This window comes from Gallus gallus, chromosome 2 (assembly GCF_016699485.2).
Source record: "Gallus gallus isolate bGalGal1 chromosome 2, bGalGal1.mat.broiler.GRCg7b, whole genome shotgun sequence".
In the NCBI taxonomy this organism is placed as follows: domain Eukaryota; kingdom Metazoa; phylum Chordata; class Aves; order Galliformes; family Phasianidae; genus Gallus; species Gallus gallus.
Genome location: NC_052533.1, coordinates 74,188,485 through 74,214,389, shown reverse-complemented (window position 1 = coordinate 74,214,389; position 25,905 = coordinate 74,188,485).

Below are 25,905 nucleotides of genomic sequence, written 5' to 3'. Positions count from 1 at the left end.
ACTCATTTTTGAGGAAGTGACTGTAGACAGAAGAGTTGCAGCTTAACTGGGGATCAAAATCAAATCAAAGACCACAGAAATTGAAAAACCTTAAAAAGGTGTCATAGAGAAAATGAGGTGTATAAGTAGTGTCTTAGTAGTTACCTCCTTTTTCAGAAAAGACTAATAGCAAAGGACATTTGAAATATGAGTCAAAATATGGTCAAACCAAGCACTTAGTATGAAAGGAGTGCTTGCGACATTTGCATTCTACTCTGTGAACAAAAAATCTACGCTGATATTCCCCAGATTCTTGACCCTAAGATGGCTGCTACTATCTGAGAATGTTACTTATGTATATATACAAAGGAAACAAAGAATGTAGTTAAGAAAATGATGCTCTAAAGCTCTTAATCATTTTGCGGCCAAAAAAAAAAAAAAAAAAGAAATAGTCTAATTATCTCAAGATTTTCATCTAAGTGAGCACAAAGAAGACGAGATAGACGTAGATAAAATATGCCATATACTTTTTACTACCATGACTACATACTATCATTAATGTTTCAAGCATAAAGCATGCTTTATTACCCAGAAATTCATATCATTTGCATTTTAACAGGTTTTTATTTGAGTTTACCCTCTCCTTTTGTTTTCTATTAATCTATAGAACAGCTAGAGAAAAATAGAAAATGAGAATTATAGAAATCAAATATGTTCATTCAAAGAATTTAAATTTGTTACTTCCTACAATATAAAACATACCGTGGCACACCAAGATCATCAGATGATTATACTGATACAGATAATTGTTTCCTTTGCAATGTTCTTTTTACTAGTTTACAGGACATGTTCTTCATTTATAGTAATGATCCAAAATTTCATCTCCTGAGAGTACCCTTGTACAGACAACAAACATCTCATTGTCATTTATACACTAGCTGCAAAGAGTATGCAATAATCACGTTTTCTTAAGTACTCTGCAATTTTTGTAATAGAGCTCAAATATGCCATCAACCACATTCATTAATATTTGCTTACTAAAACTGGGATATATAGAGCAACCTAAGGTTTCTTTAGTGTCAGCATTCACATTTCTGCTGATATGAAAATCATTTTAAGGAAATTAATGCTTTTACCAGAACTTTAATCTTCTGTACTTTGACCCATTGCAAGGTCTTTTCTGTAACTCTTGAATCAAATTAGTATCTACTCTTCTGTAACTTCTTAATCTACAACAGCCACTTCCAATAATATCATTAATCTGAGATGCAAAAGAAACCCCACACCTGCACTTTATACCTCTGGGCATGAAATCATATAATTTTATGAGATATCTTTTCCTGTATTTGATTATTTTTATCTTCAAAGACTCTGAAGGGAATGTACAGTTCTACATCAAAAAATAGGTTTCATTAATAAAAGAGAGATCTAATCTTAAAGGTATCACCTCCATTTTAATACGGTATCTTCTCAAATATTATACAGTGGTGCTCCTTAAAGATACAACTTCACAACAACACTGAAGGTGAACATTAATAAGACCAGTATGATCATCTTAACAGTTAAAACTTAATGTTCTTTTTTTATCCTTGGCCTTTCATGATAAAGAGGTAGTAGAGATTGTAGGTTAGTGGAGTTATTGTACTGTTTTAAAAGTTACACTGATTCAGCACTGTGCTATGTATAATCAGTCAACACTAATTATTACCACTATGAACTTGTCAGATACATTTTTTTATTATTAAATATATAAGATGAAAATTAATCACACGCAACACTCAAAATGACAACATATGAAAAAGGTACTATCTTGTTTTTGTTGCTTTGATGCACACAGCCTGAACGTCAGAAGTATTTTTTATATTTCACATAAACAATGTTTTGATCACTCATATCACACATTTCCTCATTGGTTTTGCAACATCTTTTCATTTCCTTATGTAGCACATAAGTTTGGAAGAAATGCAGTGGAAGTGTGCGTTTTGATTAATAATTTGAAAGTTAAAGATACAGTACAATCTCCTTTCTCCAAGAAACAATGGTTTCCCACAGTGCATCAAAATATTGCCTACTTTGCAAAAGAAATCTGTCTTTTTAATCAGTTAAAATATTACATAAAGATAACATTTTTGTCATATATTCAAGATGATGATCTTGAATATATTGTTAACATATTTATGGTTTTGGATAAAATGAAACAACTTAATAGATGAAGAAGTTAAGAAGAAGGAAAATAATACATTTAATGGTGGTAATTTGGTGGTAAAGATGGCAATTCTTACATTTCACAGCATTCTCCTGAAGAAGCTGGTAGCTCACGGCTTAAGTGGGTGTACTCTTCACTGGTTAAAGAACAGGCTGGATGACCAGGCCCAGAGAGTGATGGTGAATGAAGTTAAATCCAGCTGGCAACTGGACATGACGTAGCGTTTCCCAGGGTTGAGGTTGATCCTGTGTCATATTAATATGTATTGACAATCTGACAAGGAGATTGAATGCACCATCAGTAAGTTTGCCAGTGACACCAAGATGGGAGGAAGTGTTGATCTGCTTTAGGGTAGGAAGGCTTTACGGAGGGATCTGCATCAGCTGGCTTGATGGGCTGAGACCAATTATATGAGCTTTAATAAGACAAAGTGATGGTCCTACACTTTAGTCACAACAATGTAATGCTACAGGCATAGGGCAGAGCAGCTGGAAGGATACATGGAGAAAAATGATCTGGGGGTGTTAGCTGACAGACAACTAAACATGATCCAGCAGTGTGCCCAGGTGGTCAAGAAGGTCAATGGATCCTGGCTTGTATCAGAAATAGTGTAGTCAGCAGGACTAGGGAAATACCAGACTGTCCTTATCTACTTGGCACTGGTGAGGCTGCACTTCAAGTACTGTGTTCAGTTTTGGACTCCTCACTACTAGAAAGACATTGAGACTCTGGAGTGTTCAAAGAAGGGCAACAAAGCTGGTGAGTGGTCTGGAGCACAAGTCTTATAAGGAGTGGATAAGGAAACTGGGATTGTTTAGTTTGGAGAATAGGAGAGATCTTATCACTCTCTACAACTGCCTGAAAGGTGGTTGTAGTGGGGTGGATTTCAGCCTCTTCTCACAGGTAACTAGTGATAGGATGAGATGTAGTGACTTCAAGCTGCAGGAGGGCAGAGTCCAGTTGAATACAAGGAAAAATTTCTTCTGAGAAAGAATTCTCAGGTGAGATATTGGAACAGGCTGCATAGGGAATGGTAGAGTCACTGTCCCTGGAAGTATTCAAGAACTGTATAAACGTCACACTGAGGGACATGGGATAGAGGGCACAGCAGTGACGGACTGATAGTTGGACTTGATCTTAGAGGTCTTTTCCTGTTGTAATGGAAATGGTTTCGTTATTCAAGATTGTTTTCCTAACACATATTTTTCTAGTTTTTCTATCTTAAACAACTTCCAAGATTCAGGGGGAAAGATTAAAGAAATAATATATGTATGCATCTATTTGCACATTAACAGTACATAAATTATTTATGCGGATGTCTTGCGTCAAAAATGAAAACTAACACAAAATATTCAGGGTTTGTATTTTCCTATCTTGGCACCTGGTGTAGACATTTTCACTGTTTACATTTCCAGGTACATAAGAAACATGACAGTACCATAGCCTTCCTTCTAAAGCACCAATAGCTCATATTTGGTTCTCAGATCTGTTTTGCTAACATTTTTTCAATATGAATCAAGGCTTTCATAACTGCTATTCTGAGCATGTAAGTGTGACATGGAAGTCACACTTTTGAGAGTCTGGACCACAGCAAAAGATATTGCTGATATCAGAAATTAATAATAACAATAACAAGAACAATAACTGAAATATTGAAAAATGATGCAAAAAGGAGCAGTAAAAATATCTCTTATATCTGAACGTTAGCCCTTGTTGTGGGGCACCTTGAAATGCATCAGATCATCAGATCATTATCATTTATTAAAAGAAGGATTAGTCTAAGACTGTATTAACATCCCCTTGAAATGGAAAATGTTTGACAGAGTAAGAAATATCTTATTTGCAAACTATTTTGTGTGATAAAATGGTCTTTATAGTAAGATACAATCTGAAAAGCCTAAAACATAAAACATATTTCCCCCTGAATGCAGAAGGGAAATATTAAAAAGGTATAAATGACATTGGAGTTTTTTGTTTTTGTCGTTGTTGTTAAATCATAGAATCATAGAATGGCCTGGGTTGAAAGGGACCACAATGATCATCGAGTTTCAACCCCCCTGCTATGTGTAGGGTCACCAACCACTAGACCAGGCTGCCCAGCCTGGCCTTGAATGCCTCCAGCAACAGAACATCCACAGTCTCCTTGGGCAACCTCTTCCAGTGTGTCAACACCCTCTGCGTGAAAAACCCAATATCTAACCTAAATCTCCCCTGTCTCTGTTTAAGACCATTCCCCCTTGTCCTATCACTATCCACCCTCATAAACAGCTGTTCCCCCTCCTGTTTATATGCTCCCTTCAAGTACTGCAAGGCCACAATCAGGTCTCTCCGGAGCCTTCTCTTCTCCAAGTTAAACAAGCTCAGTTCCCTCAACCATTCCTCATAGGAGAGGTGCTCCAGCCCTCTGATCATCTTAGTGGCCCTCCTCTGGACCCTCTCCAAGAGCTCCACATCCTTCTTATACTGGGGGCCCCAGGCCTGGACACAGTACTCCAGATGGGGTCTCACAAGAGCTGAGTAGAGGGGGACAACCACCTCCTTCTCCCTGCTGGCCACACCTTTTTTAATGCAGCCCAGGACACAGTTGGCCTTCTGGGCTGCAAGTGCACACTGCTGGCTCGTGTCTAGCTTCTCATCTACCAGGACCCCCAAGTCCTTCTCTGTAGGGCTGCTCTCAGGGAAATCTTCCCCCAGTTTATATACATACCTGGGATTGTCCTGTCCCAAGTGCAGCACTCTGCACTTGGCCTTATTAAACCTCATTAGGTTTTTCTGGGCCCATTTCTCCAGCCTGTCCACATCCCTCTGCATGGCTTCCCTTCCTTCCAACATATCGATTGCACCGCTCAGTTTGGTGTCATCTGCAAACTTGCTGAGGGTGCACTTGATGCCATCATCTATGTCACTGATGAAGACATTGAAGAACACTGATCCCAAGACTGACCCCTGACACAGAACCATTGATCACAACTCTTTGGCTATATTATTACACTTATAATATTACACTCCTCTTAAGTTCTTGTTATACTTCATGCTAAAATGTTTATAGTCTAGGATTCATCAAAATTTTATCAATTTTGAAGTGAGCTTTGAACTTCATTCACTGGTTCTTGTCAGTTTTGAATGGCAGAATTCCTTGCAGGGGAAAATCAAAAATAAGAATGAAGAAAATTATGCAGAAGGCGAGGCACAATTGGGCTAGATCATGGGTTATTTTGACAGTCAGTTCTAATTGAAATGCTAAGCTTGGAATTTTATTTCTGTACTTTTTGACAGCAGTGGGCATCGTTAGAACAATCCACGACATTCAACCTGTTAGTTTCAGAAAATCATTTCTCCAAAAAGCTGTTTGACAATACAGACCACATGGTGTTATATGTCAAAAGCTATTGTACGCTTGTTCCTCATGGAACTTGAAAGTGAAGAATATTGCCAGATAACTCAAAACAGCTTTCTGAAACTCTCAGATAAAGGGATTAAAACATATTTCTTGATATATATATTTAATAAGAAGTAAGCAGCACAATGGTTCTGAGGAATATTCTATTTCTGCAATAAATGTTCTTGTTAAAAGATACACTTAGAACTTCATTTCTTTTTCAAGATATAACATGAAAATCCTGCCCATGGGCAAGTTTAAATACTTTTACATAAGTTTGAGCCTGAACTTTAAACATGTGTTTTGTACGTTGCGCCATTCTTTTCTCTTTAATTTATGAAACACAGACTACTGTATGTACATGCTTCTATTTAATAATGATTTTGATCTCAACAACTTATCACCAAAGAAAAAGGAGTTGAAAAGAAGTTGACCATGCTGCTATGACTGAATATAGAAGTATATCTCTTCTATTTATATGTCCATTCATAAATTTTCCTTTTAAAGCTATGTAATAATCTTAAAATTATAAGGAACATAGAGAACGGGAAAAACCACCTATAAAGTTTCGCATGTCAAAAGTTTCCAGAAATTTAGATGGAGATGTATCACATTAGCAGAAAGCATTGTAGGCAGCCACAGTAAATTACTTCAAAGTTCGTAATGGATGATGGTCAATTTAACACAATGGTTTATGATGGCAATTGTCCTATTTGCAAAGCCTGTTGCAAAGCCTGATCTCATGAAATCAGTTAAGAAAAACCTAAGACCCCTTCCAGACTGATAAAATAGTTGAAAATTATAACTGTGGTTCACCTGAGTTTCCAAGAGTTCCTCTCAAATTTTATGGTTCCCTTGCTCTCTTAGTTGCGTCCTTTTCCTCTTGACTGCAGCTGTACTCACTGTATTAGAGGAGTAATTCACTCACATGAGCTCGTGTTGTGTGAACAAACCAGACCTGCATAGGGACACTCACATCAGCCCCTGCTGGCCTGAGAGGGTACATGGGACTGTGCAGTCAGCTGCAAGCCCGCAGGGCATCCACTGTGGCTAGAGGACAGCTGCTGAGTTCATTTTGAGACAAGGCCAGGCGTCAGCAAACTCACCAGTCTGCACAGCGCTTAAGAGCCCTCACCAAGATGGAGTGTGGATTTTCAGCTAGGCTGACTGCATGCCCAATCTCTCTCCACAGTCCCTGCAGCAGCCCAGCCTGTTTCTTTAAATGCAATTTTCAATGTCCAAGGCTTCTTTCTGTCCTCTTGGGTTACTTCTTGTCACCTTTTCTACTGTTTAATAAACACAGCTTCTTTTCTATGCTTATATGTGCTACCCTCTCCTCTATGTGCTACAAAAGTAATGCTGCGTATTATCTCTGTCAGGCAGCTACAAGAGTGAGGGAAGCCTTGATCTTTAACTGTGAGCACTCTCTTACAATTCACAACCCACACGGATTGTCTTGGCTTCAGCTGGGACAGATCTGATTTTCTTCATAGTGTCTGGTATGATGCTATGTTTTGTCTTTAGGAAGAAAACAATGCTGATAACACATCAATGCTTTAATTGTTGTTGAGCAGTGCAGTATAAATATAAGGTGCTATCCTCATATGGAAAATGAGCTTTTTATCAATTTGCCTAATAGTGGGGAAAAAGTCAAACAACTAGAGCAGAGTGCTAATGGTACAAAAAAAGAGTAATAAAGTATCTCCCTTGCGCAGGCAATAAGAAGTCTAAGGATTTGATTTTTCTTTCATTCTTTAAGTTGCATTTTCATGTGTAGCATCTTTATGCTGAATCATAACTTTGAAAAACTTACATTAATTGATTCTTCTTTTTTTAAACTGTTGGTCAATACCAAACAATCCCTGTACATCCCAGACATTGTCTGACAGAATTATTCAGTTTTACTGAAAATAACGATACCACCATATCATATGAAGGTATTGGCATACCTACTTTGCTATTCTTTGCTATGATTTACTTCTTCAGAACAGAATGCATTTTATAAGATAAATGTTATATATGTCAATTAGATGAAGTGAAATGTTCTAAAATCTTACCAATAATTTCTGGTTCTCATTTATTGGTCAAGGAGGGGAAGGAGGAAGGAAGGAAATAATAGAGCTACAGGTATCTGCTATAAATTGCAACACAATATCAATATTTCCATAAATGATCCAGTTAACTGCATCCAGTTAACATATATGATGTAGACTGTAGATTTGTGTTTCCCTGGGTTGAATGTGAACTGTTTTGAGTAATGTGTGAGCATACTCAGAAGAATTTTAGACATGGTTAAATACCATGAGTCAGAAAGCTATAATTGATCATGGGGGAGAGACAAATACATTGTTTTTTCTGTCTTTGCAGTCATTGGATATTTTTCAAGATACATACCCAGAAGTTACAAAGCCTTGTTACTTCAACTCCACATTGTGTAGGCTTTTCTGTTATTTGTTCGTTTGTTTGTTCGATTGTATGTTTGTTGTTGTTTTTAACTATCCTTCATTACAAAGAAATCATGACGTATTTGTGCCCTTTACCTCTTACCAGAACAATATTGATGTTAATTCTAGAAAAAAAAATAAGCAGAAGATCCTTTACTAGAGGTCAGAACACTCAAATCAAGATCTATTCCTAAAAATTGAGCCTTATAAATTTTTTTTTTTTAGGTAAGTAATAGAATTCTCCTAGTCTTATTTTTCTCTTCCATCTTCTCATATAATTTTCACAGTATGATTTAAAAGTTTAATACACCCAAGGTACAAGAAGGCTTTTACTGAACTTGTCAAAGGGATTGCTTGTAATTTACATGTAAAGATATTATTTCCTGAAATTGTGGCTCTTTCTTCATGTAGTTCTTCTTGAGATGCTGCAGAACCCTGAAAATGGATGTTGACAGTTTTGAATAACATCCAGTGGTACCTGCTGTCCTCAAATGCTGTCTGAAATGTCGGAGTAAAATTAGGTCTAGATCAACTTCATCTTGCAAAGAAAAAAAAATAGTATTTTTTTCTAGCAATTCTTTTCTTCTAAAATAATGGAGCCTCGTGGAGTATAAATGCATCTTTCTATTTGTTAACGTGCTTTTAAGAAGTTTAACAGCTACTATTTTGAAGGCTACTAGCTTTAAACTGGTTTTGTTGGGAACTCATTAAAATAGTAGTTTTAAAGGGTTGAGCTGAACAAACTCTGTATTCCACAATGAATTTTACATAGGCAGGCATTCAGCCAGTGTGTGAATAAGGAATTATTTCTCACTGTCTCTTTCAGTGCAGCAATTCGGACAGCAGGCTGTCCAGAGGGTTTCCTGTGGAGTGCTAATGGCCTCTTTAGGGAGAAAGATAATGGGGAGATGATCTGATTTAGTGCCGCTGTCCTTAACGTTTGTAAATCCTGGGTTATACTCAGCAGGTGACAGCACATGGCTCTTTGTCCTTGACAGCTAGCAGATAGCAGAAAAGATCCCTCTGTCTTTCTTGTCTCAAAAAGGCACCAAAAACACGGTACATTTTTCTGTGGTACTTTCCTCTACCAGACACACTGCATGCCAAGCCAAATTCTTTCTGCTTTTTTTTTTTTTTTTTTTTTTTTTTCTGTACATAATGGGATACTCTGCACCTATTCTCTCTTTTTTCTGTAAGTGTTTCTGCAGTATGACCACAACTGCATTCAGAACTAGATCTAAACAGCATTCCTCTCAGGGGGAGTCAAATTAGACCCATATAACACAGGCTAGTATAACCAGAAGGGAAGACTTGTCTTCAGTAATGCAATTAACTTGTTTCCATATTTAAATGATATAACTACTATTATTAATGTACGCCTTAAAAACTAATTTTTGGAAGTCATAATGCATGCCACTTTGTGAATTTAGATACTAATTATTCAGGTATTTTTATATTCTGTCATGTCATTCCTTCTATATAAATTTATTTTACTCCTTACAAGCTTGGTGTGCAGCATTTATGCAATCAGATATTGAGAAATATAGAAGATATCTCTTCATAGGATGTATTGGAATTTTATTTTATATTTCTTCTACAAGTCAAAATGAGTAGATTTAGCCCAGTTTTAACTGATCACAATGTAGCTCCAAATGCATTGTCAGTACTATATTTCTTCAAGCAATATGTTTCCCATTATATTTTTTTCTGTTATTTCACTGTTTTTATCATATTTTTTTTCTTTTTTGAAAATCACTAGTACTGAAAATAAATGACTGTCTTGTAATCTGTCCTCTAGATACCAATCAAATCAAAGCAACTCAGTGACTACATGACTACACTGTAACTATACAATGTAATTATCTCTTACTAATCCTAGTTCGACTCTGGCATAATACCTAGGTCACACTGAAAGTAATGCCTTCTATTTATTTCCACAGAAACTATAACAGATAGAAGAACACAATAAGACTATTTGATAGGGCAAATTCTCAGCTACAAAACATCGTTAACACAGTCACCACCAGCAGCTATGCATTTTTGCCAGTGACAAACAAAGCCTGTATGCTGTGTTTGAAAAAACCTACACGGCTGTCTGGAGTGTGGTTTGTCTTTCCCATCAGTGTTGCCACTACTGAAATGCACGTTCCACTGGCTCACTATCCTAAAACTCAGAACTAGGTGTGGCAGCAGTGTTTTCACATGATGTCATATATACCACATTCTATGTTAAAAATCATAATGTGTTGATTCTGCAATGAAAATTACTCTGGTAGTTATATATATATATTAGCTTTCCATGTTGCTTGCCAAGCTCCAAGAAAGCCACAACATTAATTATAACCTATCAGTCCTAGCTGAGTGAAATATTTCTAAAGGATATACTCTTTGCTTACTTTTTCTAAGTAACATCAAAGGTTTGTCAAGCACTGACATAAAACATACAAATCTATCCAGACATTAATGTTTAAGCTCCTGGCAAGGTTATGTTCTTTCTTTACAGGGGCTTTAACAGATCCTTCAGTTCAGACGAAACATCAAACGCTCTTCCTAAACACTGAACCAACTCTGCAGAGGTCAGAACATGCCTGAGACTGTTTGGAAAATGATTTAGAGTTTCTAGTACAGTCAGGAGGAAAATCATTGTGCAAAACCTAATAGACCTTCTCAAAAATAGTTTTGTATTTTTTTTTTTAACAAAAATAAAAATAATAATGAAATTTTGTTTCTCAGACACATTTGTGCAAAATCAAATCAGATGACTAAAACCGTGACTCTGAAGGACATTATCAAAATTTGCCATGATGTTGTAATTTTTCAGCTGGGGATTTTTGTCATTTGGATACAACATTTAAAAACTGCAGTGAGACAGTAGAAAAAATAGCCTTCTTAAAATATATTATGAAGAAATCCTCTTTTATGGGCAACATGATCTCAAGAAACTGCACCATTCATTCCGTTATGGACTACTAGTTTTTTAAATACTGAGTCATTCTCCATGATGTCAATGTTATAAGTCAGTACTAAGAAAATATTTGATTTCTTTGTTTTCTGTAACAATGGAAATTCATTTATTCTACAGTAGGTCCTGGCACTGAATTCAAACAGTACAAATAATAGAAACAATTTACTGGTTTTGTCAAATTTGGACACTTTTTCAAGCATGAAAATCCAAAAGGAAAATTCCACACCCTATTTCTTTACAGCTGTGACCAGAGAAGAAAGCCTTCTTTATTCCTTGGCTCCAACTGACAGCAAGCCAGCCTTAGACTTAGGGCTTGTTTTCATATCCTACCCTGCTTTTTGGTCTGGCTTGTGTGCTAAGTTTTAAGTCAGTTCTATGCATGTTAAAGTAAGATCTAAGGATGAAAAGCATGCTATAGTTATGATTGTTATGTAACTGTGAACTGGGGCTGTACCTGCATGCACACACAGTGTCTTCAAGACCTTGTTTTCCTGGGTGGTCCAGAAGGACACCAAGCAGTCTTTCCACAGATGAATTGAAACAGTAGGCTGACATGAGGCAGTGTGATTGCTCACATGCCCTCATAAATACGTATTTGGTTAATTGTTGCATTGTTTCTCCAGGTCCAGAAATTTGGAAAGTTTTAAAGCTTTCTCCAGGCAAGTTATCCCATGTCTAGACAAATTCCAGTGCTTCTGTGAATTAAGATCTTGGCTGGAATTTGGCCATTCCAATGACTTTCTCTGAAATTTCTACTGTAGAACTGGTCAAACTGTACATGACATAAATAATCAAAGAAAGATGGAAAAAAATAGTTAAAACAGGCAATCTTCTGTATATTCTCAAGGTAGTTAGGAAGTGTTCTATCAATAATTTAGGATAATCAGTGATAGTGAATCATGCATGTGCTGCAGTGGTCATGTAGGACCACAAACCTATAGGGTATTCAACAAAAAAGCAGTTCAGAATAGTTCAGTGGCTCACGATGACAGCACTGTTGCACAGAGAATGCTTGTAACAGAGACTTCCATCATTACCTAGATAGAAATCAACCCTTCTCTTTGAGAGAACTAATTCCCTGTGTATTACCTTATGTAATAGTATTACATAAGTAGTAGTATTACTACTACATTGCTGAGATACTAGAAAATAATTGTAATAATAAAAAAAGCTGTCTGGGAGTGTCCTACATTCCATCTTTTTTGTTTTGTTTATTTGGGGATTTCTTTGGTCTTTTATTTAGACAACTGAAATAAGACATTCTTCGTTGGGGTAAACTTGTTTCTTTTTTCCCTTTTCCTGGACCAAATGAAGATAGTTGACAAGTCTGTCTCGCATATAACGTCATCTTTAGTAGGAAAAAAGCATTTACTGATTCACATGGACTGGCCTGTGTGCTTCCATCCACCTGCACATCCAAAATTTTGCATCAATTTCCACACTGTGGTGGAACCGTAGTTACCTACTTTCTTCCTTTTTCGGGTGGAAGCATTTACCATTATTAAGAGCTGCAGTCAGCTTTTCTTTAATACTATGCAAAGTAAATATTCTGTGAAGAATCTAATTGTAGGTAATTGGAATAATAACAGAAAAAACTTATTGTGTTCCCTGACAATTATTTCCAGAAGTCCAGGTCATGTTTTCTGAAATTATGGCTTACCTCTGGAAATAACAAAATATATTGTTTAGAACACTCAGCTTTTTAAGTTATCAAAGACATATGGAATTTCTTAGACACCTACATCTATGTTTAATTTCAGAGACCAGTAAACTGTCTTGTAACCCATCCATCAGGAAAGACAATAGTTCTTAAAGGCCATTTAGAATAAACATAAAAATTTTTGGTGATTCTGTGATTCTAAGATTCTCTGATTCTATCGTCTTGTGGAAGCTGTACATAGTAGAGTAATTAATTATAGCAGAGATTTGGAAGTGTTTACTCTTCAAAGTGTAATCTGCAGATTTCCACTGAAAAATTAGGAGGAATTCCAGTATTTTATTATTGCCAATCAGGAATTTTTCAAGTTGTAGAAGAGCAGATTAGCAATCTTCAGTCAAAATCGAAGATGGTCACCACTGTTCCTGTGAAGGACAGTGCAGTAGAATAAGAGTGATAATTTTATTTGAGGCAAAGAATTTATTGTACCTTCAGCATATGGGATAGTGGAAGGTCTCATCAGTGTAACCCTGGAAAAAAACCCTAAAGCATAAATTTGCAGTGTAACATATTGTTAAAACAAATACAAATCAGATAATTGACTCAGTCAAGGATCTAGAAAAAAAATAGGCAGGAGAGATGTATGTGAAATAGGATAAAACTGTTGTGTATTTTTGCAACTAACTCCTATACTTGCAGTGCTCTTTGTGATATAATATAACTATGGGTAGAGGAAAAAGTGGAAGATACCTGCTAGTAAAATTGTCAGACCTCACAAGAGGCTAACTTTATTAAAGTACACTTTATTTGATGATCCTTGTTGTTACTTCAGGATATTCTACAATTCCACAATTCTATGATGTGCACTGTTTCATGTAAACATTAATTCAAGAAACTGGGCATATTAATATTTTCTTTGTTTTGTTTTGTTTGTTCAGTTCTTTCTTGTTTTTAGAAAGTAGCATCAAAGAAGATTCCAGGAAGAACAGAAAAAGAGTGAGTCTTAAGAAGTGAATATTTGACGGAAGAGTATAAACAGGAGAGAGAATGACTGTTTCATGAGGGTGGATAGTGATAGGACAAAGGGGAATGGTCTTAAACACAGATGGAGGAGGTTTAGACATAAGGAAAAACTTTTTCTCTCAGAGGGTTGTCAGGCGCTGAAATGGCCTGCCCAGGGAGGTGGTGGAGTCGCCATCCCTGGCAGTGTTCAAGAGGCGTCGGGATGAGGATCTATGAGATATGGTTTAGTGGCTTGTGGTAACAAGGTTAATGGGAGGACAGTTGGACTAGATGATCTTATAGGTCCTTTCCAACCTTGAGATTCTATGATTCTATGATTTAGTTTGGATATTAGGAGGAAGTTTTTCACACAGAGTGGTGATGCACTGGAACAGGTTGCCCAAGGAGGCTGTGGATGCCCCATCCCTGCAGGCATTCAAGGCCAGGCTGGATGAGGCTCTGGGCAGCCTGGTCTAGCTGTTGGTGACCCTGCACATAGCAGGGGGTTTGAAACTTGATCATTGTGGTCCTTTTCAACCCAGGCCATTCTATGATTCTATGAAGAGGGAAAAAAAGTGTTTTGTGAAAAATAAAGGAGTTTTAAAGAACAGCAAAAAATTGAGATCTCTAGCTAAAGATGTACAAAATACATCTCTGTGTTTAAATGTGGGCCAGTCATGATGTTTCTTAATGTGATGTTAGTTCAACAGCATTGCCTTGTGTTGTTAAGATTCTTTTGCTATTTGTCCAGTTCTTCTAATACACCTAGAGGTTAAAGGGTGGTCAGTTCCAGTTATTTAGTATTTACCACACTTAATTATCTCATAGAAATCAGTAGTTTATCACAATAACACATTTTACTTGGAGTCTACAATAAGGAGATAATTGTTTGACTTAACAGATACATACCATACCCAATGATGCAACTTAAACTTTAAACCATAAATTATTCTCCAAGTCAGTAAATCCTTAATTTAGCCATTCCTGATCTCTATCACCCTTGATTATTTAGGCTATTAAATTCCTACAGAAATCACAAGAGGAGACATTGTGCATGTTGTAGCTTTTCCTTTCACTTTTGTCTGATGGCCTTTCTCTGAATATTCACACCTGTTAACTGGGGCATTCCTAAGAGGCAAAAGAATGGCATCTAATTTATATCAGAGTTTCTGAAGCAGAACTGAATTAAATCTTGCAGAATCATTGCCTTAATCTCTTTACTTTCTTAGATATTCATGTGTCTACTGTAAGTGAATATGCATTCACTGTAATATGTAATAAATCCTCATCATTTTATTGTTATTAATTAAAGGTTTATTTTCTTAATTAAGCTTGAGTTATATATATATATATTTCAAGTTTTGTTGAACACCCCAGAGCAATCTTTTACATTTATTTTATCTTGTTCCTGTGAACCTAAATAAGAGAAGAATTTTATGCATTGGACACACACTTTGAACCAGTAAAGGAAGTCTTGTTACACGGAAGACAAGCATGTGCAATAGAGTCAATGAGATTAAAAGGTCCCAGGCGTGCTAGAACATTCAGAATGGAATTCTCATAACAACTGTCCTTCCTCAGGGTGGATATTTCATCTGAACATAAGTTGCTCCTAGCTACCATATGTCAGAAAGACCGAAAAATCAGGATGTAAATATCCTGGTAAATTTTAGTAGTTTTAGGTTATGTGTAACTGAAGTTGACTTTTTTTTCCAAAATTTTAGTCAAAAATCTAGAATAATTTCAGAGAATCATACTTAGGGAAATTACAACAGATGACACTATTTTACCCAGGTTGCTGATTTTTAGTAAACTTTTTTGGAAAAGTCATATCTCTTCAAGTTAAAAATCACAGCCTTAGTAAACAGAAGAAGAACTCCTGAAGCCAGAAACCTAAATTTTCTTCTCAGTTAGGGGCCTACTCCAACTCAGAGCAGGGAATTTTATCTTGCTTTATTTTATTTTATTTTAATATTATTCTTTAATTATTTTATTTTATTTTATTTTATTATTGAAAGCTGATTCTGTAGTTCTCAGAGTTTCCAGGATGCTGATCCGTGATTAGACATACATCTTTCCAGGACTGCTAATAACAACTACAGGGACTCAAGTTGAATAAATATAGTATTAGTGATGAAAAAGAAATTCAGAGAAATAAAAAGTAAGTTTTGATGTGAATATGGATTTCAAACACAAGTAACGCTGGGAGTTTCACTGGGAGTATCTATAAAACATGCTTTCTCTAGCTCAGGAAATCCATGAAAAGCTGACTGCCAAATATACAAAAATTAAGAAGGGACATTTTAATAATCCCTTTTGTTGTGCCTTTTCTAAAGCCCTTTGGCTTTGGTCCTTGCTCCAGCTCTGCTTGGCTCATTGCAGTGTGGTGGTAAAGGGAAGGAATATTCCCACTACTTGTGACCAGCCATCTGCTCACCCTGCACAACCCTCAGGACAAAATGGGATTGTAATTCAAGAGATGTTGAAGAAGGATTTGTGTCCAGGAGAGCATAGCTCTGGCCACAGACTGTTCTACAAAATACTGCCCTTATGATTAAATTCTGTGAACCTGCAAATCACTCCTTTTGATCTTGTTCTTGTTCCGATCTCTATAAAAGCTAACTGTTTACTTCTGCTGTCAGGTACCTCAGCTGGACAAGCAGCAGCACTCTGCGTGGAACAAAATGTTTGTCACTGCTAATAACTTGTCAAGTGTTAATTCAATATTACAAAATGATATTTATTCTTTCAGTATACGTTTTTAGGAAAAGGCTAGGATATTGCACAAAAATTGTTAATATTGTAACATTAAGCACTCGAAAGTTAAATGTAAGATTTGTCTCCTATGTAATCTTAATTCAGATGCTTAGTACATATCCATATTGAGTCAGTCTTTAGCTACATGATAGCAGTAGTCTGTTCCCCCATGTATAATTCAGCACACTGGCAGGATGGCATTTAGTTAGCAAACAGCTGTTCAGGTTTTTTTTGTTTCAGCCTTTTCCAGTGTGCGGTTCCATGCTTTATTTACTGCACACTCTTCAATCCCTCTGTGAACTCAGAATTATTCACTCACTTCTGGGATTTTGAGTAACACTCATCATTACATAGTATTTAAGTGCTTCACATTTATTAACAGTATTCACAACATCCCTGTGAGATTAAGGGATAGTATTTATTGTCTCACTGGTACAGATGGGGACAGATAATTTAAGATAAAATCATAGACTTGTCCCTGAGACACTTTGCATATGATTTTACACTTTCAAAGCAAACTGCCACTCTCTTCAGTTGGGAATTCTAAGAATTTTTATGAAATTTGTGACAGATATTAAAAACGAGGACCTTTTCTCTGTCCATCTGTGATAAATAAATATTTAAAATATATTGCTCAGCACTGCAAAGGAACCTTTTGACAGTGTTAGGAAAATATTCTGGTTTACCAGTCCAAGATATCTTAACAAATTTTCCTTTTAAAAAGCTGCTTGTCTGTTATTACGCAAGTTTACTCTCTAAAAATATCCTTTCCTTAAACAGATACACATTTGTCTCCAAACACTTTCTCTCAAGTTCACACACACACACAAAAAAGGAGGCAATTATTTATTTATCTACTTATTCTTTTTTTTTAATTTATTTACAGATAGATAAACGCAAAGATAACATTAAATTGTATCTGTAAAAGAAATCTTAATTACTGAATTTCAGGATTTCAGTGTCAATTCAGGTGTTTAAAGTATTAATTTAGGATTATTTCATTTTATTTTGTACATGTCATATTTATTCATATTTTATATATCTATATATAGAGAAATTTGCAAGTATTTTAGCTAGAAACAAAGGAGATCAGCTTTAAGCTGGAGAAGCTCACTTGTATTATGGATGAGTTAGTGCTATTTAATCTATGAAAGATTTCAAGGTTAAAAGGCAAATTCAACTTCTTAAAAGTCAGTCACAGGGGATATCGCTGCATGAATTCACTCCATGAATTTCAACATACAGATTTTTTTCCACACCTGACTGCATAGAGAAAGAAGACAGAGTTGCAGTCACCTGTGGAAGAATAAGGGGGCCATCACAGCTACTGAATCACAGAATCACAGAATCATAGGTGTTGAAAGTGACCTCTGTTGATCACCAAGCCCCCTGGACTGTTGATCAGTCCAAGCTCCTGCTAAAGGAGGTTCCCTACAATTGCTTATGCAGGAAAGTGTCTGGGCCGGTTTGAATTATTTCCAGAGAAGGATACTCCACAACCTCTCTGGGCAGCCTGTTCCAGTTCTCTGCCATTCTCAAAGAAAAGAAGCAAATGTGCAGTAATTCTCAGTTGTGAAGAAAAATACTTGTAGAAGTGTTCTGATACTCTTGCATTTAGAGCAGATCTCTCAGATCTGTTTACTGCTTCAACAGCCTGCTGACCTGTTCAGTAGATTAACTCCTACAGACCTATCCATCCCAGTTTCTTGCCATCCCTAGCTCTCAAGTAACAAAGTATCCTTGTTTTTTGCTTAGCTTGGCATGCCATGCTTTATTGTCTGCAGTTGTTAAATATATAGCTGCAGCACTAAGGGGTAGCACAGACACTCTAACAGCCGGCCAACACTAGTAATATGAATAACTCTGTATTAAATAGATGAATATTAATTTGCCTCCACATATTTTCTTTGGGATTAGTAAATGATACACAGAGTGCTGATGGCACCAAGCTGAGTGGTGGAGTTGACACAACAGAAGGAAGGGATGCCATCCAGAGGGACCTTTATCAACTTGAAAAGTGGACCCATGATATGACAGCTTAATGAGGTTCAACAAGACCAAGTGTAGGGTGCTGCGCTTGGATCAGAACAATCCCAAGTATGTATACAAACTGGGAAAAGAACTCACTGAGACCAGCCCTGCACAGAAGAACTTGGGGTCCTGGTAGCTGGACATGAGCCAGTAGCATGCGCTTGCAGCGCAGAAGGCTAACAGTATCCTGGACTGCATCAAAAGAGAGGTGGCCAACAGGGAGACAGAGGGAAAGGGGGGGAACAGGGGAAAGCCACTTCCCTCTCAGAAACTTTAATTAATTAATTTCCAGAATTGAATAAAGGAAGCTTGTATAAGAGGAAGATGTTGGTCTTTAAATTCGTTTAGTTTTAAGTAATCGTATTTTATGGGAAAGATTTTGTGGGAAAGATCCCTATTTTTCAAGACCAGAAATTGGGGTAGGAATATAGTCCACTTTCTAGAGTTTTAATATCCTTTTTGGTGTCACAGACTTTCTTGATTCTTTCACTTATATATTCTTATGCCTGCTAAGACATGCTTTGACAGACATCCCTAAATTTCACTTGTGTACTTAACTATATAATAGTATTAATTACAAAGTTTAGTGTCATGTGCTTTCATTTTCCAAACAAACAAATAAACAAAACAAACAAACAGAAAACAAATAAATACAAGAAACAAACTGAAGGAAATGAATTTTCAGATAGCTATAATTGTCACATATCTCTGACTGGCAAAGAAATTGATATGGGAAATATACACTTAAGGTCAGAGCCCCCTTTCTTTGAACTTTTCTATTCCAATTATTCATGCATCATTAATTCAATATTTTATTAATAAAATAAAACAATATTTTGTTTTTTCATTTTTCTTCATTTATCTCATTTTTAATAAAAGAAATGCATCATTAAATTCATTGACATCACAAGCTTACAAGTAGGTAACAGAAACTATTTTTCTCAATATCCAGCAGTGACTATTTATTTACACTGAAGAACTCTGCCTTACAAGTGTGTTTTGTATAGATGAAATGCTTCCAGGAAGTTCAGAGCACTGGAAAACAAGTTAGCAGAAAGCGGAGGGTTCTAGATAACTTTAGATTTTATCTCATTTCTTATATTATTATTGAATGCTATTAAAAAAAAAAAAATCACCACTAAAGAAATATTTTCAGTATCTCTATGTAATGTGTGATTTGTTAGGACTTAAGACATGAAATGGTATTTTTTAGAGATCTGAAGGAGAACGCATTCACTGTAAAACTAAATATCTTTGTTTCTTTCCCCTGTGTTTCATCCTGTTGAGAAATGAGGGCAGCTAACCAAACAAAAGACATTTCAGGAACACCAAATAACAAGTAATTTAAGGAATTTATTTTGAGAAATTGGAATACAAGCTTACATTTGGAAAAGGAGAAGAAACTGATAATGAACAGTCCAAAAAGAAAAAAAAAAAAAGTGGACAGAAAATAATTCTCCAAATAGAGAAAGATAAATGGGATTATCCAGTAGAAAAACAGGTTTACCAGTATAGCAAAAATTAAACAAGGGCATGCCAAAATGTAAGAAAAACTCAATACTATGTTTTATCCTTTCTCAGACTAATACACGTAGGAGACAGTTGCTACATATGTGTTGCAGCAAGTGACATATCTTTGTACTTAACTATCAGAATCACTTCATTAGAGGTTCAAATTGCATGTCTCTATATAAGTATTGTTATGGATAATGACTAACCTCAATTGTAATCTCAGTTAGAATAGTGTTGCTTTGCAGATTAAGCAGTCTATTTCAAAATAAAGTGAACATAGATCTACTCCTGCAGTTACAGCAATCAGAAAACTACACTTATTCACTAGAAGAAAGGTAGTGGAGAATAAATGGGCCCATCAGCCTTGTTCCTATTGAAGCCCTTATGTTTCCCAGCAAATCAGGTGCCATCAACTTTTCTACAGCACAGCATGATGCAACACCAGAGCCGCAAATCCTGCAAGGACTGATCACATCATCTCTCTAATCTCATCAAGTTGTAATCATGTCTTCATACTCAGTATATATAAATAAGTCCTCTTTTGTTGTTGGATTTTTATGTTTGTTTTTTTGTTAGCATAGGTAGGTCTCATTTACTCACATATCTACCCATCCACCTTTGTGTCACTATTGTTGCCTAACTCTTTAGTTTCTGCATTGGCACTCCTGAATTTGGGCTCTCTAAAACCACCTGATATTACTCATGCTTACCTGTATGAGGAGCTGTAGTTCATTTCAAGCATTCAAGTCTTTCTTCAGGTCTACAAGAGCGAGTAGACAGTTTTGTTTTTCCCAAGAAGGTATAATCTGAATAAATGTATACTTAACATGTTATTTTTCCCCAATTTTCTTCTGATACTTTCTAGATCACTGCTTATCCAATTAATATTTATATTTATTTATATTTCTATCCATGCCAAATTACACTACAAATTAAATGGTGTCTATTTTATTGTACTGTATACTCAGTGTCACATTGTCTCTGAAAATATAGAAATATTTAATAAATCAATGTAGCCAACCTTTAAAAAGAGCACAAATTTAGATATATATTTGTCATTTTCATGATAGAAAACTGCAACAACAGCTCTTTTGAGTATATACAAACTATTTAAAATTGTTTACATTGTTTTGCTTGCATAACATAACCAAACTTCAGGCACATAAACTTTCATAGTTATTTACTCTTGCTAAATGCTGACATTATGCCCTGCACTTGAATTTGACTATTAAAGGGACAAATTATTAGATTAACAATTTAACTGCATGAATAAAATGGTAGGATATTGCTGGTAATTCAAGTTTATAATGTAATTAAGTGTGTTTAAATCTAACTATTAAATTTCTTGAAAAATCAGACTGTAAATTGTTTCTTAAGACAAAGTTCCCACATGTGTTGCTATCATACACATTGTGCAATTTTGAGGAAATGAAATTGTTCCAGACAGATGAAGGATAAGACGTCAACACATACAGAAATGATATAGTGATGTTTGCTGGTTTTATGGAATGTGTAAATCTTTGGTATTTCTTCAAAGACTTGAAGACATTGAATTAAAATGTTCTGTTCTTTATAGTTTACCTTTGCATGTGTGATGGAGAAATGATGACTTGCCTTTGCTGTCCAATAAGTATATCACAACCTTCAGGTATATATTTGTGAGATAAATTGTTCCACTTGTTAATTTTTTTAAATATTCAGTATGCAAAATATCACAAAAGTCACAGATATCTTTTTCTAATGCAGTTTTCCATGAGAGCATTTATATTAATGGCAGCATTAGATCACCATAGTGTGTACAGAAGACAAATATATACTTCTAACCTTTTAAGAGTACTTCAAATTCCACCTCAAAAAGACTATAGCTGTCATGTTAATTAGCTGGCTGTATGAAAACTGGGTTATCTTTCAGCCTCTGGCATTTTTTAAGTTCATTCATTTTCTTATTTGTCTTTCTCTTATGTCTTCTTTTTATTGAGAAACTCTAAATATAGTAAGATCATAAAAACTCAGCCCAACAATGAGGTGAATAAGGAGGAACGTTTTCTGAGATGGGATTGAGCACTTTAAATTCCATATATATATTCATTGTTCAGTCATTTCATTCTTTTCCTTTTTGCAGCTACATATAGCTACTTCAAGAAATGACAGACCCTACAGAGACTTGATACTTCTGAACTGATAAAAGGCAGGGATTATAATAATAAATTATTAAATACATGTTTCATATTCATTATTAAAAAAATAATTCTTTGAAGTATGACTGCATCAGATTTAAATAATCTAAAATCCGAAGACTCAGTCTGCCAGTAGAACTATATAAAAAAAGAACTTTATTCACCACTACTTTGCCCTTTTTTAATAGCCTGTGCAGCTATGCAAGTTGAGAGTGAATCAAAATTAACTAATTTTAATGAGCACCTGTCTCGCTCCAATTTATCAGAGGGAGATGAGGTTCTTTGATGTGTGTATACCCGGCATGAGACTAAGAAACAACAGTTCAAATGTTGGTCTGAACAGTTTATTACAAATCCTAGTCGTTCAGGCAGATGGGGAGGAGGAGAAGGGCAACAGAAAAGATAGGAAATAGAAGCAAGGAGTCCGTACAGGAAGCAGGAGGGAGATATGACCATGGTTCAATGTGGTTCGTAGTTCAGTCATTGATGTTCAGTAGTGGTGGGTCGTTGGGTGTTCTGTTGATGATGGTGACCACAGCAACGATGACAATGACAATGGCAGTACAAACTTATAAAAGTCCAAAGTGGTTGAGTCAGCTCTCCTTTGAGTGACAGCTTGAATCCAAAGTGGTTGAGTCAGCTCTCCTTGGAGTGGCAGCTACTGGGTCTGGGATCTCAGCAGAAATTCATCTTCTGGGCCTTAGCAGATAAGAGGAAGCAGGGATGTCCATCTGCATCCTGTTTTTCACAGAGTACGATGGTGTCGTTCCCCAGTTTTCCCACACCAAGCTGGGGCTATTAGGCCAGATCTTCCACCAGTAACCAATTCTGAGCACTCTCTTCCGGAGGCAAGCAGCTCTGGAGGAAGGTGCTTTCAAATGTTGAAATGATGTTGACTGTCACACGGTAGCACCCATCATTTGCCATCTCCACAAATCAGTTAAGAGTCTTATTACAAGAAATACCTCAGGAAGCAAGCTTTGAGACAGAAGACAAAGAAGGGTCTCACAGCACCTTGAAGCCATTTCACGTTCCTGTCAGTTGCTGCATTAAAACACTGCAGAAAAGATCATCCCACAGAATGAAATGTTTTTATTCTTTGGGATTTTCCCAATAAAAGAGATTTTAAACTCCTTCTTTCATTCTTCAACTCAATTTCCCTCACTACCAATAGTGAGAAAGTTAGAGATTAAATGATTTGCTGAGGAGCTTGTGGAGAATATGTCAAGCTTCAACACAGAAGAATTCATATGATGATAAAATAGCACCTAGAGTCTCCTGCTTGGTAACTATGATCCATATGCTGAGATGCATATGTACTGTATATGTACTGCTGGTTAGAATATTGGAGGTAATTTTTAGAATAAACAAACCTGTTGGACACACTTCTGCATCCAGAGTAGTGCATGACATGGAAGGCACGTAAAAGTTGTACCTGCGAGTGCACTCATTATCCTAATGTTTGATAGCTCCAAGTGTGATCTTCTGGGCAGCCTTGGGACATAAGCATGCTAGCAGAGGGAATGAGGGTATGCATTTGCATAGTGGCAGAGCCTGCATTTTGCCCCTTGACATCAAGACAGGCAGCTGTGAGATGAAACTGCAATGAAACATTTTCAGGATCTGCCATGAAACCAACATCCACATTATGCCAAAATCATTTGTGTAATTAATAATTCATGTCACCAATTTGTGCGGTTACCAGTACCCTGGGAAGTTCTACTACCAGTGTTGACAAGTGGAAAATGTACTTATCACTTTTAGAAATAATATTCAGAAATATTTTTAAAGTTTGCATATGAATAACTTGCAGGAAATGGCAAGGATGTATTGCTTTAAAAGATAGTTTTGTTCACTTCTTTTAACACTTCTATTACACGTAGTTTAGATCTGGCCATGTGTAGTAATAACAGCTAGTTTCTCAGCTGTAGACTTAGCCACTGGAACACAGCATATGTGTTCAAGGGAAGTTTTCAGAGTTAATAAATTAATAAGCAGGTGAGAACAAACACCAGATACACAAAAGACATAGACTTCAGTATTATGCCCCTAGACAATCTACCAAGCAATAACATGTCCTCCATTAAGCTGCCATTATTGATTTTCAGTATTATAAGGTTAAATCTGTTCCCCGAAAGATCTCTCAATTAAATGACTTTCATAAAGATGTGCATCCTGATTAACTGAGATGTATTCAAATTTCTTTTTCCCATCATTGGAACAGCTTAGCTGTAGCTGAGGATTGAGGTTAATTCACACACACTTAATTCTCTCTGTTGATGACAAAACCAACTGCTTTCACTCAGAAAATTAATTATTTTTTTATGCCTTTTTTGTGCTTCACAAGCAGCTCGGTATAACTTAAAGCAATAACAAATAGGTCATGAGAAAACACTGTTCAATTAATACTACATTTGATATTGCTTTAAGCATTGGCAAAAAGTAATTTTATGGTAAAGGTATGAAGAATAAAAGAATGAGCTTCAATATTCCATGCCTTCTGTAGGTACTATAAAACCTAAAGCATATGAGGTCCAATACTAATTACAACTGAGATGAGGACTCCATACACTAGACATGGTATTTTAGTCCCCCAGTAATTAGAAAGGTTATTCATTGTTTAGGTTTCACAGGGGTTAGAAGGCTTGGAAACCACAGAAGAGACATGGGATTTTACTGATCCCTTTTCACACTCAAGACACAATTATGTACTGGTTCCAGTGCCTCAGGTAGCAAAATTTCACTGCATGTCTCCTGGACAGCATGTCATTTAACCAACCTGTAAAGAAGAAATGATTGGAAGTTATGGAGATGGTACCTCCAGAAGTAAAGCTGTTTAGTAGCTGGAATTCCTACTGGTGAATGAAGGAAATTTAAGATATGTCATCTTAGTCCAAAAAGACGTTTCTTCTCAATCTATTGGCTTAACAAACATGTACATTTAAGAAAGTTAATAATTCTAAATCTGCTACTAGACATAAAATTATAGTTCTGTATATTTTCTTCTTTTCTATTGAGATCATGGCATTATTGGTGAAGAGGCTAAGTTGGTATTTAGTTCAAATGGATTTGCAATAAGTAATTTTTGAGTAAGTATGCTTGGTTTTTACTTATTCACTTACCTAACTACTTCAGATCTGAAAATAATCAATTTAATATTTATAAGTCACATAAAGGATTATTCAATTTTTGTCAGTTGAATTTAAAATGAATAATGAATTTAATATAATTTATGAGACAACCCAAAATAGTTGCCATGATTTCCCTATTTTTAATATTTAATGGAAGATAATTTGTTTAGACTTCCAGAGGTATGTGACATAGCTTACTGGTAACAGTACTGATGATGTTTCCAATGTGTCAATCGTCTATTGATGGTTATAAAAAAAAAAACCAAAACCAAAAACTGCTTGATATTTGTCTGACTGTATAAGACAAAATGACCTTTCTTAAGCCTTTTCTTTTGTTAGTATCACTGGAGTGTATCTGGTATAACTGAAATAATACAAACATGGACTACCGTTTCATGCATTCCCCAAACCAGCAAGAAATCCGCTGACAAAGTAAAACTGGCATTTTCTGAGTTAGGCAATTTGGTACATTGTTCTCAGGGAGTAAGTAGGATTGGTTCAATGTTTCAAGCATAGGCAAGTGGATTGTGGATGAAATTAATTATAGGAATAGCTTCCTGAGGTCTCAAGAGTGATTCAAAGTTTTTGCAATAATGTTTGCCTGCATTGACTTTCATACAAGGACTGTACAACTGTAGAGGGAACCTAGGCATGATTTCAATAGG